Source organism: Galeopterus variegatus, unplaced genomic scaffold (genome assembly GCF_000696425.1).
Source record: "Galeopterus variegatus unplaced genomic scaffold, G_variegatus-3.0.2 Scaffold747, whole genome shotgun sequence".
NCBI classification, from domain to species: Eukaryota; Metazoa; Chordata; class Mammalia; order Dermoptera; family Cynocephalidae; genus Galeopterus; species Galeopterus variegatus.
Window position 1 is genome coordinate 148,988 of NW_007726858.1, and position 13,929 is coordinate 162,916.

The 13,929-nt window shown below is 42.3% G+C and overlaps 1 protein-coding gene across 1 annotated transcript in view; it reads right to left on the minus strand.

Annotated features, from left to right (window-relative positions):
- The window catches only part of LOC103589934 (tubulin polyglutamylase TTLL11), a 125,940-nt gene that overhangs the window by 73,367 nt on the left and 38,644 nt on the right, over positions 1-13,929 (minus strand). Inside the window, exon 2 of the mRNA XM_008572019.1 lies at positions 3,841-3,937. The gene's annotated coding sequence lies outside the window, so the exon portion shown is untranslated. The remainder of the gene's footprint in view (positions 1-3,840; positions 3,938-13,929) is intronic.

Below are 13,929 nucleotides of genomic sequence, written 5' to 3' on the forward strand. Positions count from 1 at the left end.
GAAACCCCCCCCCCCCAACTCGGGCTGGAGCTTCTGATACCAATGTCTTTCCACCTGCTACTCCTTCTGAGGCCTGAGTTCTGCTGTCTGCTACTCTGGAATCTCAAGGCCTGGTGGGTCTCATCCCACTGGAGTCAACCAAGAGCACAACAGTTCGCTCCATGGGCTTGCCCACACAGCCCTACTTAACCCAATTAAAACAAAACAAACAAAACAAAAAAAACCCTGAGCTATATTTGGAGCACTATTCAATCCAAACATTACTTACAACAATAATTCTTGGCAAAAATACATTACAAACACCAAACAACAAATAAATACTTTCAGATCCGTCCTCTTCTCTCTATTCCTATTGCTGCTAATCAGTTCACCTTGTGCTGGGATACAGCAGCAGCCTCTCCGCTGTATCTCTGTTTCCTCTTTCAACCTTCCCACCCACGTCCGATGTCTCCTTCTGGCTCATCTTTCTAAATACAAGCTGGCCCATGTCACTCTCTGTCTTAAAAATTTCTCAGTGGCTCTCCATGACCCTCAGGCTGTAACAATGCTGTACTTGGGTCCCTGCCTATCACTCTCCACTGTCCACTCACTTGACCCATTCTAACCATCATGCGCCACCTGGCCTTTGCTGAATGAGCAGAATGCTTGAAGCATTCTGTCTTTGCACCCACTCTGCTCCCTTATTTGGTGTGGGGGTTAGGCCCATCCATACCTGGAGGCTCAGATCACACGCCAATCTTCTCTTCAGGATCTCTCACCCTGCCTGACCCCAGGCAAATCGGGATTAGGTGATATGGCTTTGCTCCAAACTCCCACAGCATTCCAAGCTTCCTCTAGCACGGCACTTACGTTGTACTTGACTTCTCTCTACATGCCCTTCTCCTTGTCTTTGCATCCCCAGAGCCCAGACCAGATGGACAGCTGGCTGCCCCCACAGATTTCACACTGAAGCTCCCTCCCTCTCAACAGAAAGCCCCCTCCTTATGGTGGTCTCTCGGGGACCACCTGCCACGTACTGACATATATTTCAGGCTGTTTACAAAAAACTGTTGTTTGTAAGCTGAAGACTGGCAAATCTGGACTTTCTGAAAGCAAAGACATATCTAAATCAGATTATTTTCATAGAAAGTCTTGATTCATCAGTTAAGGTATAATAATGTATTTTGAATAAGGAAGTTGACCATAGAAAAGTAACTAAAATCTAATGTACTGATATAAACAAAATAGATTACTTCCATATGTATATCCAAAAGTTCTCAGTTTATTCAGCATGTAAAATGTTTACACTTGCCTGGCATATCCACTAGAACTTGCTCTAAGTAATAAACAATGCATAGGAGAGGCATTTTTAGAATAATGAGATATATAAGAGACGGAATCACCCCATTGCTGAGGATTCCTCTGTCTCGCAGGGCAGAGGGTGTGGCGTCACCGCTCCTCTGCCTAGAGGTTCCAGAGCCTGCTTTGTCATCAGAACTAATTAAACGCTGTTAGTAAAGTGGAAAATTGTATGTTCCAATCACTGCATGGGGAACATGTGATGGGGCAAACTCTCTTCTTTGGAATAAATATTCTTTTATCACCTTTAAAGATGAAACTAGTCCTTTGGGGATACTTCTTTCTACATTTCTCATTTGTGTTCCAAGTGTAGATCCATGGCTGCTGCTTCTTTCCTACTCTTAGCCTTTGGATTCGGCAGGAAAAAGCGAGGAAAATGTCAACGAGCCTGATGTGATGACTCATGTGTTAGGAACTCTGTCCTCTTCAGAGTTGTTCTCTTTCAAATTGAGCTCTCCCATTATCCCAATAAGCCCTTTTCGTGGCTTCACAAAGTATCCTTTTCTGAGCAGCAAGACAGAGAAAATAATAGCTATCCCTTTAAACTGGTGTGCAAGAACCCCAGCTGCAACAATCGTTCTTGTTCTCCAACAAACCCCTTTCTCCTTCTCTAAGGGCAAATTTGACCTTGCGTTAACTTTCTATATCTGTTCCCCTGGAAACCAAAAGGTGGAATGTTAGCTGTGTTACTGGGTAACAAAGCACATAGTTAAAGTGATCCCTGATTGGTAAATCCTATAAACACCTGCTAGGAAGCCACAGCTCTAGGATTTCCTGAGTGTGGTGATTCTTGTAACTTAACACGACCCTCGTGGGGACTTTGGAAGCTATTACATGGAGTAGTTACGAGAGATACTGGCCCCTATTGGGCATCTAAGCCAAGAAAGACTCACATTCGCCAATATGCATCTTGTCTCCCCACACCTGAGCTATCACTTGAGGGGCCAGAGACTAGCCCCTGGAACTCTTGCAAATACTCCACTGAAGAGAAATGCTTGACACTGACTGACTGGCAAGCTGTGTTTCCTGCCTTGTGTCTTTCTAAGTGAATATCAGCCTAGTGCGGCCTATTGTAATGACCTTGTATGTCTGTACGATTAGTTGAAAACCCCCTCGTTGACGTGTAATAGCCAGCGTATAATGTGCGAATACTGGGTTTTCTAAGATGTGTTTTCTTAAAGACTTAGGCTAGAATGTTAACGAAAAAGAGTAAACTGATTCTCCCTTTAAAAAAAGCATAAATAATATAATACTAAGAGAAAACATTTTATATTCAGGCAACTACATTCTGACTGTAACCACGTAAAAATGATAAATTAACATGGTTAAGGTCTGGGAAGAAATAAAGAAATATTCGCATTGTTGTTTTGTTAAATGAGGGATGAAATGCAGGGTGATATTCTTTTAAAATTACTTATTATTGTATTATAATATGGTTTGTGAAATACTCCAACATTTTAAAAAATAAGTGGAAGACACTTTGACTGCATCGTGCTCAAACTAACCAGATGTTCCTTTCTCCCTAAGCAGTCCCACTACCCCTAATCACCCTCTTCACTTAGCCGTCAAAAATAGTGAAAAATGGGCCGGCCCGGTGATGCACTGCTACAGTGCGCCGCTTGGGAGTGCGGCGGCGCTCCCACCGAGGGTTCGGATCCCACATACAGACCGGTTCCCGCTCACTGGCTGAGTGAGGTGTGGACGCAGCACCGAGGGTTGCGATCCCGTTGCCGGTCCCGGTCCGGTACGGGTGCAACACTGAGGGCTGCGATCCGTTGCCGGACATGAAAAAAGAAAAAAAAAAAAAAAAATAGTGAAAAATATAAATCATAGCAAAAAAAAGTGGTAGAGGTTAAAAAACAAGATAAAAAGATACATGGGGAGGCTGGGAGTGGAATAAGGGGATAGCTTAATGTGATGGCTGTGACACTTACTGGCTCTGAGTCCTCCTTGTAGGGAAGTGTCACTGAGATACTGTCGTCAGGTGAAAGGCAGAGGCTGCCTGCTGCCTGGTACTCAGCATGGAGACTGGTTTTAAAAAGTACCTCTAAATATGATACTTAAAGAAAAAGGAAGCTGATACCCTATTTCTGTGATATATTCCTAGAATTTCAGTACTTTTGTTTTCTGCAAGTGAAATGTTTTGTTTCTTTTTTCATTCTGAGAATATAATCCCCTCATCAGGTCTCCATATTATATCTATAACTCAAAAGGTAAAAATATGTTCTTCCAACAATGGAATTAGACCAAAAAAGCCTGTCTTCAAATTCTAAAATCCTGCCTCCGATCTTCAAACCCTTGGTGGTTTGGGTCCTGATTAGATAAGGGGTCCTGTGTTAACTTCCCTCCCCAGGTAACAGCACAGCAACAGAGTGCAGGCAGCAGCTCCCAATTAAGAGTCCTTGAGTTTGATTCCAAAACACTGTCATGTTTTTGTAGAAGAGCGTACCCTGAGTCTCAGCCCTAGAAACATTTTTAAATGCCAACAATAACAGTAGATACCTGGAAACTTGTTCACTTGACCACAGAATATGTCATTGTCGTGAAATGAAACTCCATGCCAGTAGATATCGCAAGGTAAGCGTCGGCCAAATGGGAACTAGAAGAAAGAGAAAAAATGTGCTTAATAACAAGGACAAGAGGAGCAGTGAGCACACTGAGTGTTCATTATGTGCAAATTCCTAGCACCCCGTTATACATCCCATTATTTAATCCTCATAATAAGCATGTGAGGTACGTGATGTTCCTTCCCATTTTATAGATGAAGACACAGATTCAGACAGGTTTAATAACTTGCTCAGAGTGGCATGGCTCCGATTACATGTGGCAGACACTAGTCTACTGGCTTTACAAGCACTATTTCACTTTAATCTTTATAACTACCCCATAAAGGATTGTTCCTATTTTACTGATTAAAAACCTGGGGCTGAGAGAAGTAATTTAACATGCCCAAGGTCACACAGAGCTGGCAAGGGTAAGCACACGGATTTGAATCCAGGTCTGTCCAAATTCCAAGCCCATACTTTGCTTTCTCTGAAAACTGAAACGCTCAACCCAGCTCCCCCCAAATAAGCTTTCAGAGTCTCTCTCTCTTTCTTTATCTCCCACACCTCCACTGCCCCCCCCACTCACACTCACACACACACACACACACACACACACACACACGGAAGCTCCACAGGGCAGGATGTGTCCCTGGTGCCTAAAATAGTTCCTAAAACTCAGTAAAGACTTTTCTAATTAATAAGTGAACAAACCAGGAGTGGCCATCTGACTCAACATAAAATAACCATATTTCCTCTTGCAGGAATCTGGAAATCAGAGATACCAGGCAGCCTCTGCTGGCCCTTGAACTGGGAGTGATAAATAGCCAGAGCTGGGCAGCTGCGCTTGGCTGTGTGCACAGAGAAGCCAAGGAGCCAGTCTGCTGAGAGAGAAGAAAGGAGCAGGTGTAGAGGAAAGATAGAGATGAGGCCACGTATCTCCGGAAACACAGACTGAGTGACCTCAGTCCTCATAGCTTCCAGGTCCTGGGCCCAGACCCTCATGAGCCCAGCTGCTCCTGCTGCCCTTGGATCCTGTAAGCTCGCCTTGTGTCCTGAGAATACCTTCATGGTATTCGTAATTCCTCTTTGGCACAAGCTATAGGCTTTTGTTTATTTGTAGGCAGAAATCCCTCAATGAGACCAAAGGGCCTGTTCTTTCCACTACATCCTGCTGCTTCTCAAAGTTATCAACAAGTTCTGCATCTACAAAACGTACTTTTAAAATCTGTAACTCAGAGGACCTTGTTAGAGGAGAAAAGTGGGGACTGTTAGTTCATATTTAGAACTTGCTTGTTAAGATCCAAATGAAGAGAAATGCCAACACACTAAATAAAATAATTTGATTTTCCCATTCTAAGACTGTAGTTCATCAGAATTTTTATCTTCTTCAAGTTGAGGGGGCTGAGTTCCAATGGAAGAACATGGCGTTATTGATGATATGGAGTGACTCCCGCTTTCCAACCATTCCAAGTTAAAATGAAGGCAGACAGGCTCGAGCCTTTTGAATCAGTCACATTATTTCAAAGCTGTGCCAAAGTGAGGCATATGTTATACACTCTATTAACATTAACAACTTCCATCTATAATTTATAGCATTTCACTGATTTTCTTTGCATCCAATAGGCTGTAAGTTACTAATTCAGTAGCCATAAATACAAAGAGACACAACATATGTTATTTTTTTTCCACTTGGTAAAGGCTAATATAGAGATGAGAAAAAAAATAATTAACCAGAGAGGCTTCTCTATAAAGCAGGCCAGCCAAGAAAAGTGTACTAAGATCGAAGTGGTTTTGTTGCCTGCAATGAGGGGCCAACATTTGCTCCTCATCAGTGGACAACCTGATGACTCTTTTTCCTCATATTGTCATCCCTCAGTCCTTACCACCCTCATGAATACGAAATCAATACTTTAGATCATTCAGCTTTGAGAAACTGCCATTTTTTAAAATTACCATCCATTCAATAATTATTATATGCCAGACACTGTGTGAGATGCCAGGAATACAGAGGAACACAATTGTAAATAGGCCCCAGGACTTCATAATCCTAATTCCTTTCAAACTCTTTTTTTAAAACTGTCTGATTACACAGCTAACATCATACTCAAAGATAGAGAAGACTGAAAGCTTTTCTTCTAAGATCAGGAACAAGACAAGGATGCCCACTATAACCACTTCTGTTCTACACAGTATTAGAAATTCTAGCCAGAGCAATAGGCAAGAGAAATAAAGAAAACGCATTCACATTGGAAAGGAAAAAGTAAAATTATCTCTATTCATAGATGACACGATCCTATACATAGAAAACCCTAAAGATTCCACAAAAAGTTGTTAAAAATAATAAATCCAGCAAAATTGCAGGATACAAATCAACACATAAAAATCAGTTGCATTTCTATACACTGACAATGAACAATCCAAAAAGGAAATTTAAAAAACAATTCCATTTACAATAGCATCGAAAAGAATAAAATAGTTAGGAATGAACTTAACCAAAGAAGTGAAAGATCTGTACACTGAAAACTACAAAATGTTCCTGAAAGAAATTAAAGGAGAACAAAAAAATGGAAAGATATTCAGTGTTCATAGATTAGGAGATTTAATATTGTTAATATGTCAATACTACCCAAAGTGATGTATAGATTCAATGCAGTCTGTACCAAGTCACAATGACATTTTTTTAAAACATAAATAGAAAAATTCTTCCTAAAATTCATATGGAATAACAAGGGACTGCAAATAGCCAAAACAATCTTGAAAAAGAACAAAGTTGGAGGTCTCACACTTCCTGATGTCAAAACTTATAACAAAGCTACAGTAATCAGACTGTGTGAAACAGCAATGAGATATCACTGCTGCAATGAGATACCACTGATTGGAATGGCCAAAATCCAAAACATCGACAACACCAAATACAGGCAACAAATGTGGAACAACAGGAACTCTCATTAATTCCTGTTGGGAATGCAAAATGGTACAACAATTTTGGAAGTCAGTTTGGCAATTTCTCAACAGTACTAAACATAGTATAACCATATGACCCAGCAATTGCACTCCTTGGTATTTATCCACATGAGTTGAAAAATTGTGTCTACACAAAAACCTGCAAACGAATGTTCATAGCAGCTGTATTTACCAATTGCCAAAACCTGAGAGATGTCCTTCAATAGGTGAATGGATAGATAAACCATGGTACATCCAGACAATGAAATATTATTTAGCACTAAAGAGAAGTGAATTATCAAGCCACAAAAAGACATAGAGGAGCCTTAAATGCATATTAGTAAATGAAGCAAGCCAATCTGAAAGGGCTACATGCTGTATGATTCCACCTACATGACATTCTGAAAAAGGCAAAACTATGGCAACAGTGAAAAAATCAGTGGCTTCCCAGGGTTGAAGGGGAGGGAGAGATGAACAGGCAGAGCACAGAGAACTTTCAGTGCAGTGAAACCGCTCCGTATGATACTACAGTGTTGGATACATATCATTATACATTTTTCAAAACCCTTAGAACATACATCAAGAGTGAACCCTAATGTAAACTGTGGACTTTGGATGATAATGATGTGTAAAAATGTAGGTTCATCGACTGTAACAAATACATCAGTCTGATGCAGGATGTTGATGGTGAGAGAAGTTGTGTATGGGGGAGCAGTTAAGAGGTATTTGGGAAATCTCTGTACCTTCTGCCTAAATTGGCTGTGAACATAAAACTGCTCTAAAAAATCAAAAAATAAGAAATATAAGTTAAAAAAAAATGAAAACAAAAACAGTGTGATACAGGCATAAAGACAGACATGTAGACCAATGGAACAGGATAGCCCAGAAACAAAGCCTTTTGTAGATGGCCAAATGATTTTCAACATAGGTGACAAGACTATTCAACAGGGAAAGGGTAGTCTTTTCAATAACTGGTGCTAAGAAAACTGGATATCCACATGCAAAATGAATAAAGTTGTACCCTTACCTCACACCATATACAAACATTAACTCAAAATGGATGAAAGATCTAAATATAATAACTAAAAACATTGAAAGTATTCGAGGGCTGGCCTGTTACTCAGTTGGTTAGAGAATGGTGCTGATAACACCAAAGTCCAGGGTTTGCTCCCTATACCAGCCAGCTGTCAAAACAAACAAACAAACAAACAAAACCATTAGAAGAAAACATAGGGGGAGAAGCTTCATAACATTGGATTTGGCAATAATTTCTTGGATGTGATACCATGAGCACAGGCAACAAAAGAAAAAAATAGGTAAATTGAACTTCAAAATTAAAAACTTATTTGCATCAAAAGACTCTATGAACAGAGTGAAAAGGCAACCCATGGAATGGGAGAAAATATTTGAAAATTATATATCTGATAAGGGATTAGTATTTAGAATATATTTTAAAACTCCTTCAATTCAACAACAACAAAAACAATACAATTAAAAAATGGGCAAAGGTCTTGAATAGACATTTCTCCAAAGAATATGTATTAATGGCTAATGAGCACACGAAAAGATACTCAACATCACTAATTAGAGAAATGCAAATCACAATCACACGATACCACTTCATACCCATTATGATGACTATTATCAAAAACAAAATCAAAGCAGAAAGTCGTGAGTATTGACAAAGGTATAGAAAAGTTGGAATCTTTGTATATTGGGAATATTGAAAGCCACTGTAGAAAACAAAATTACTGGGTGATCCAGCAAGTCCACTTCTGGGTATATACTCCAAAGAATTGAAAGCAGGGACTCACACAGATATTTGTGCACCAACGCCCATAGCTGCATTACGCATAATAGCCAAAGGGTGGAAACTACTCAGTGTACCCATCAACAGATGAATGGATAAACACAACGTGATGTATACATATAATGGATATTATTTAGCCTTCAAAATGAGTGAAATTCTGACAAATGCTACAACATGAATGAACCTTGAAGACATTATGCTAAGTGAAATAAGCCAGACACAAAAGGACAATTATGGTATGGTTCCATTTATATGAGGTACCTAGAGTTGTCAAATTCATAGAGATGGAAGGAGAACGGTGTTTTCCAGGGATTGTGGTTGCAGGGGAAATGGGAGTCAGTGTTTGATAGGTGCAGAGTTCAAATTTGAGAAGATGAAAACGTTCTGGAGATGGATGGTGGTAAAGGTTGCGCAAGAAAGTGAATGTACTTAATGCAATTGAAATGTATACCTTAAAATGGTTAAAATGGTAAATTTTGTATCATGTATATTTTACCACAATAAAAACAAAACAAAACAAAAAACTGTCTTCTTCAGCCCCCTGAGGCTGAGGGGCCATCTCTGACTCTTCTCTGAGCTCTCTGTAGCTTGGAATGCTGCTCAGATTTGCATGGAGCAATTAAAACTGACAGGTAGTTCCCAGACTCCACTCCCCACTTTTCTCGAGGTCAGCACCGTCCTCCCAGATACCCAGGTTCCAAATCTAGGAGTCATCTTTCCTTTTCTCTTCTTCAAACCCTTTTGGAAAAAGCAGGGGATGGGGGTCAGAAGACCTCAGACTTCTAGACTTGTCTCTGTCACTCGCTCATTATGAGATCTTGGTCAAACCTCTGTGTCCTTAGTAAACTGAGATGAGGAAATCTGGCAAGACAACGATGGAACCAACCAAGACAAGGAAATGAAAATGCTTTGGACACTACACAGAATACAAATCTGGGTTTAATCATTACTTTATTTAACTCATTAAATGCTCATTACATACATATTATATAGCAAATGTGTCTCAGGTGCCAAAGACACAGTGAAAAAACGTCTGCCACCACGGAGTACACCATTCATTGGGGAGAAAGAGTTGAATCAAATAGTCACTCAAATGCATCACTACAGACCACTGTAAGGGCTACGAAAGAAAGCCCAGAGGCAATGATAGCACAGGGGACCCGATCACGTCTGGGGAGTCAGTCAGAGAAAGCCACCCTGCATCAGGTGACATGTCCATTTGCCCAGGACAGTTCCAGTTATTATTCCTGATGTTCTTAATGCCCCCTTTCACTCTCAAATGTATCCCAGTTTGAGCAATAAATGCAACGGTCACCCTATTCCTGAGGAAGGGCTATTTGGGCTGAGATTAGAAGGAAGAACAGGAGCTGACGAGGTGGCAAGAGTGAGCACAAATGTAGAAGCCCAGAGGGAGGACTGGCTGTGGCACACTGGAAAGCCTGAGCGAAGGTCAGAGTCCTGAAGCACAGGGGACAGGAGGAAAGTATTGCGGGATAAGACGCAAGCAGAGGCCGGGGCAGGTGGGGCTGTATCCCGTGCCAGAGCACAGGCACAGGAGGCCCTGGGGAGAGGAGGATGGACCTACTGAACCGTCTGAAAAAGAAGGAACAGAGAGATAGAGAGCAGGTGCCATAAAAGGCAAGGCGGAAAGTGTCTCAAAACTAAAGGAGACATGAGAGGCTGAGAGGTCAAGCCAGATGAGAACTAAAAATTGCCCCTAGATACAATAACAAGGAGGGCTTCGGAGCTACTTGAGCCCACAGCGGTCACCTTCCTGATCCCTCAGCACTTACTCTGCTCATGGTTTGTCTGTACTTAAATTATTTCATGCATTACCCTCGCCTCCCTTATAACACTATGAATTTCTAGCACTGGGAACAGTGTGACATACTTGTCTCAGGTCCCTGATGGTAGCTAACCAGTTGCCCAATAGGTCCCGGGCCCACAGGAAAATTAGAAGCCATAATCCTGAGAATCACCCATGGCTCTTCCCTTCCCAACATTTGACTGGTCAGCAAGTCCTCTGGTTTTTCTCCTAATTAATATTTGTTTCCCTTCCTTCCTTAGTCCCCACTGCCTCTGCCTTAGCTGGGGCCTCACCTCTCACCTGGATAAGGACCATGCCAGCCCCCTCCCCCACCTCCTTTCCTCCAGGGTCTCCCCTTAGTCAGAGCAGTTTTTACCTTTAAACACAGCTCTGACCACGTCACTCCTTTGCTTACAGCTCTTCAGTGCCATCCCCTAGACCACAGGATCAAGTCTAAACTCCAAGCCTGGCCTGAAAGCCACTCGCTAACTCCCCTCTGCCAACCTGCCCACCTCAAGTTGGGCCACTTACACCTTGGGCTCTTGCACTGTCTCTGTCAGACTACCTTTTACACTTTAAGGAGACAGCACTTTACTGTTTTGTGGATGGGTCTCTGCATGTTATTCCTTTTGCCCAGGATCTTCTTACTTAGCTTGCCCATCCACCCCTCCTCCGTGAGGCTGTTCCACCAGCTCTCCCTTCTCTGTGGCCTCTGTCGCTGCCACCCATCACAGCCCATTCTGCAACATCTTGTCTGTAAGTCTGTCTGCCTCCCCACTTTATGAGCACTTTGAGGATGACGACAGTCTCAGAATCATCTGTGTGTCCCTAACACCGTATCTTCAGCACAATGTAGACTTTTTTTTTTTTTTTTTTTGTCTTTTTCCATGTCCGGCAACGGATCGCAACCCTCAGTGTCGCCCCCGTACCGGACTGGGACCGGCAACGGGATCGCAGCCCTCGGTGCTGCTCCCATGCCTCGCTCAGCCAGTGAGCGGCCGGTCTGTATGTGGGATCCGAACCCTCGGACGGGAGCGCCACCACGCCTCCCAAGCGGCGCACTGTAGCAGTGCGCCACCGGGCCAGCCCATAGACTTTATTTTTAACTTTTGTGGGGTCATGAATCCCTTTGAGACTCTTCCCAGAAAAGCAAACACATGCACAAAATTTTCCATATAATTTTAGGAGATTCAAAGACTCACTGAAGCCCCTAGTTGTTTACAGATATCATTGTTAACAACGTCTGCATAATGTTTCATGAATGAATACAAAAACAAATGAACTTACACATAGAAGCTACTCAAATACTTGTCACCATTGTCATCATGAAAGTTAGCACTTATGTCATGCTTATAACTATGTCTATGTGTTAAACTCTTTACATGTAGTATCCCATTTAATCCTTACAACAGCCTTATGAGAAAGGTGCTAGTATTAACCCTGTTTACAGATGAGGACACCAGAGCATTGAGAGAATAAGTAACTTTCCCAAGGTCTTGGAGCTGTAGAGCAGACTCACAATCAAATCCAGGTCTGCTCGATCCCAAGGCTCATGCACTAAACCCCTACACATTACTTTTTGAACTGATCATACAGTTGTATTTATTAGTCACACAGGAATTATTGTAACTAACCTATCCTCACCCTACATGCTACCATTTTTATCACAAAGGAAATTTGTCTCTCAGAGTATACACCTGGGTAGACTCAAAATCCTTTTCCTTCTTGCCCAGAGGACTAAGAAAAAACTTGCAAAATAGCCAGGCTCAAACAAGAGATGAAGCCATTAGGCATCCTTTGAGCATATTTGTGCTTAAAGAACTGATATTCGGGTCCTTCTAATGGCCCAAAGAGCAAGTTCAAATCCCCCTGGGGATTTTGCAAAATGAAATTTCACAATGGATGCTGATAAAAGCACACTTCACATTTCTGTACTTTGTGAGTGATTTTCTTCATAAAGCTTCTTTATGAATAGAAAATCTTTCAAGTGACTGGGGATAAAAGCGGCAAATAAGCTTTGATATGGACAAGTATGCATGTAATGCATTTACAGAAGGGGACCCAAACTGCTGCTTTAAAATGAGGGGCCCGAAGTACTCAAGGGGAACACAAGGGACGCATGGAGGCCAAAGCACCAAGCTTGGACTAGAGAGACCCTGGCTCAAGCCCCAACCTACCGCACCTGACCCAGAGACTTTGACATGGTGACTATGGAAGCTTCAGCAGCTCATCTACAACTGAGAGAAACAATAGCAATAAAACCTGTCTCCCTCCCAGGACTGCGATGTGGACTGAGGCAATGCATGGAAAAACACTTTGTAAACAGTAAATTGCTGTTATACAGGACAGGTTATTATTTTTAATGTCCAGGGAAATCACTTCAATCAGCAACTTTAATTTAAAAAGATGCCAACCTAATACCGAGCACCATTAGGCAGTTCTTGAATAAGGACGCCGTGGTGTACCAGCACCTGGGAAACCTTCCATGATGCCCTCGGGCAGAGTTAATAGATTTCTCCCCAGTGTTCCCTCCACACTCTGTTGATGCCAATAGTACAGCCACTGCCTTGTAGGGCACTTATGTTACTTGACTGCCTCCCCCACCGGACAGAAGGCTTCAGGGTAGAGGCATTTTTTTCTTCTTCCTCCCATCTCCCCCACCTACCCATCTGTGGTTGGCAGCCTCTAAGATGGTCTCCAATGATCCCTGCCTCCTGGGATTCATGCCTTTGTGTGTCCTCTTCCACATTGCCACAGGCTTGGTCTATGTGACTAATGGCATACAGCAAAAGAGATGAGATGTCACTTCCAATATTAGGACTACGGCTTCTCTGTCTCACTCTCTATCCCCCCCTCCTCTGCATCCCACCCACTGGTTGAGCTCCGTGTCATCTCCAGACTTCCTGTTGGCCCCCAGCTGGCACCCCTAACCTCTCTGGGACCTGTGAATAATAAATTTCTTCTGTTTCACGTGTTTCGGTTTCACCTCTTCATCGTGTCCCACCTGACACACACACCTGAACCTAACTTTCTCCCTGGTCAGGGCTCTCCTAGAGAGTGGCTGTCAGGGCTTATGGTCATTCTCAACAGAGAGACCTCAAGATCAAATTAGAAAGAACCCATCACAATAAAAATCATAACAGAAAAAATGTAGCACAGAAAAGACAAAGAAGGTCAATTAAGATAAGAAAAGGACCGATCAACTGCCCTTCAAGGATGGACTAAAAATTTAGCACTCTTCTTCAATCAATCAAGCAAGCAAGCAAGCAGTGAAAATACTGGTGGAAATCTATCATATCCTGAAGGGTGTGGCCAGATGGAACGTAGTTCTAGCTGCCAAACGTGAGCATATCAAGCCTGAAAGAGGGAGGCCAGCCCACTCCTCTTCCCTTCTACTCACATCTCAGTAAATGGCGTGGCTATCCTCCCAGACACATGAGAGCAGCCACTCACCAACTGAGGAGCCACAGGAAGACGCCAGGCTT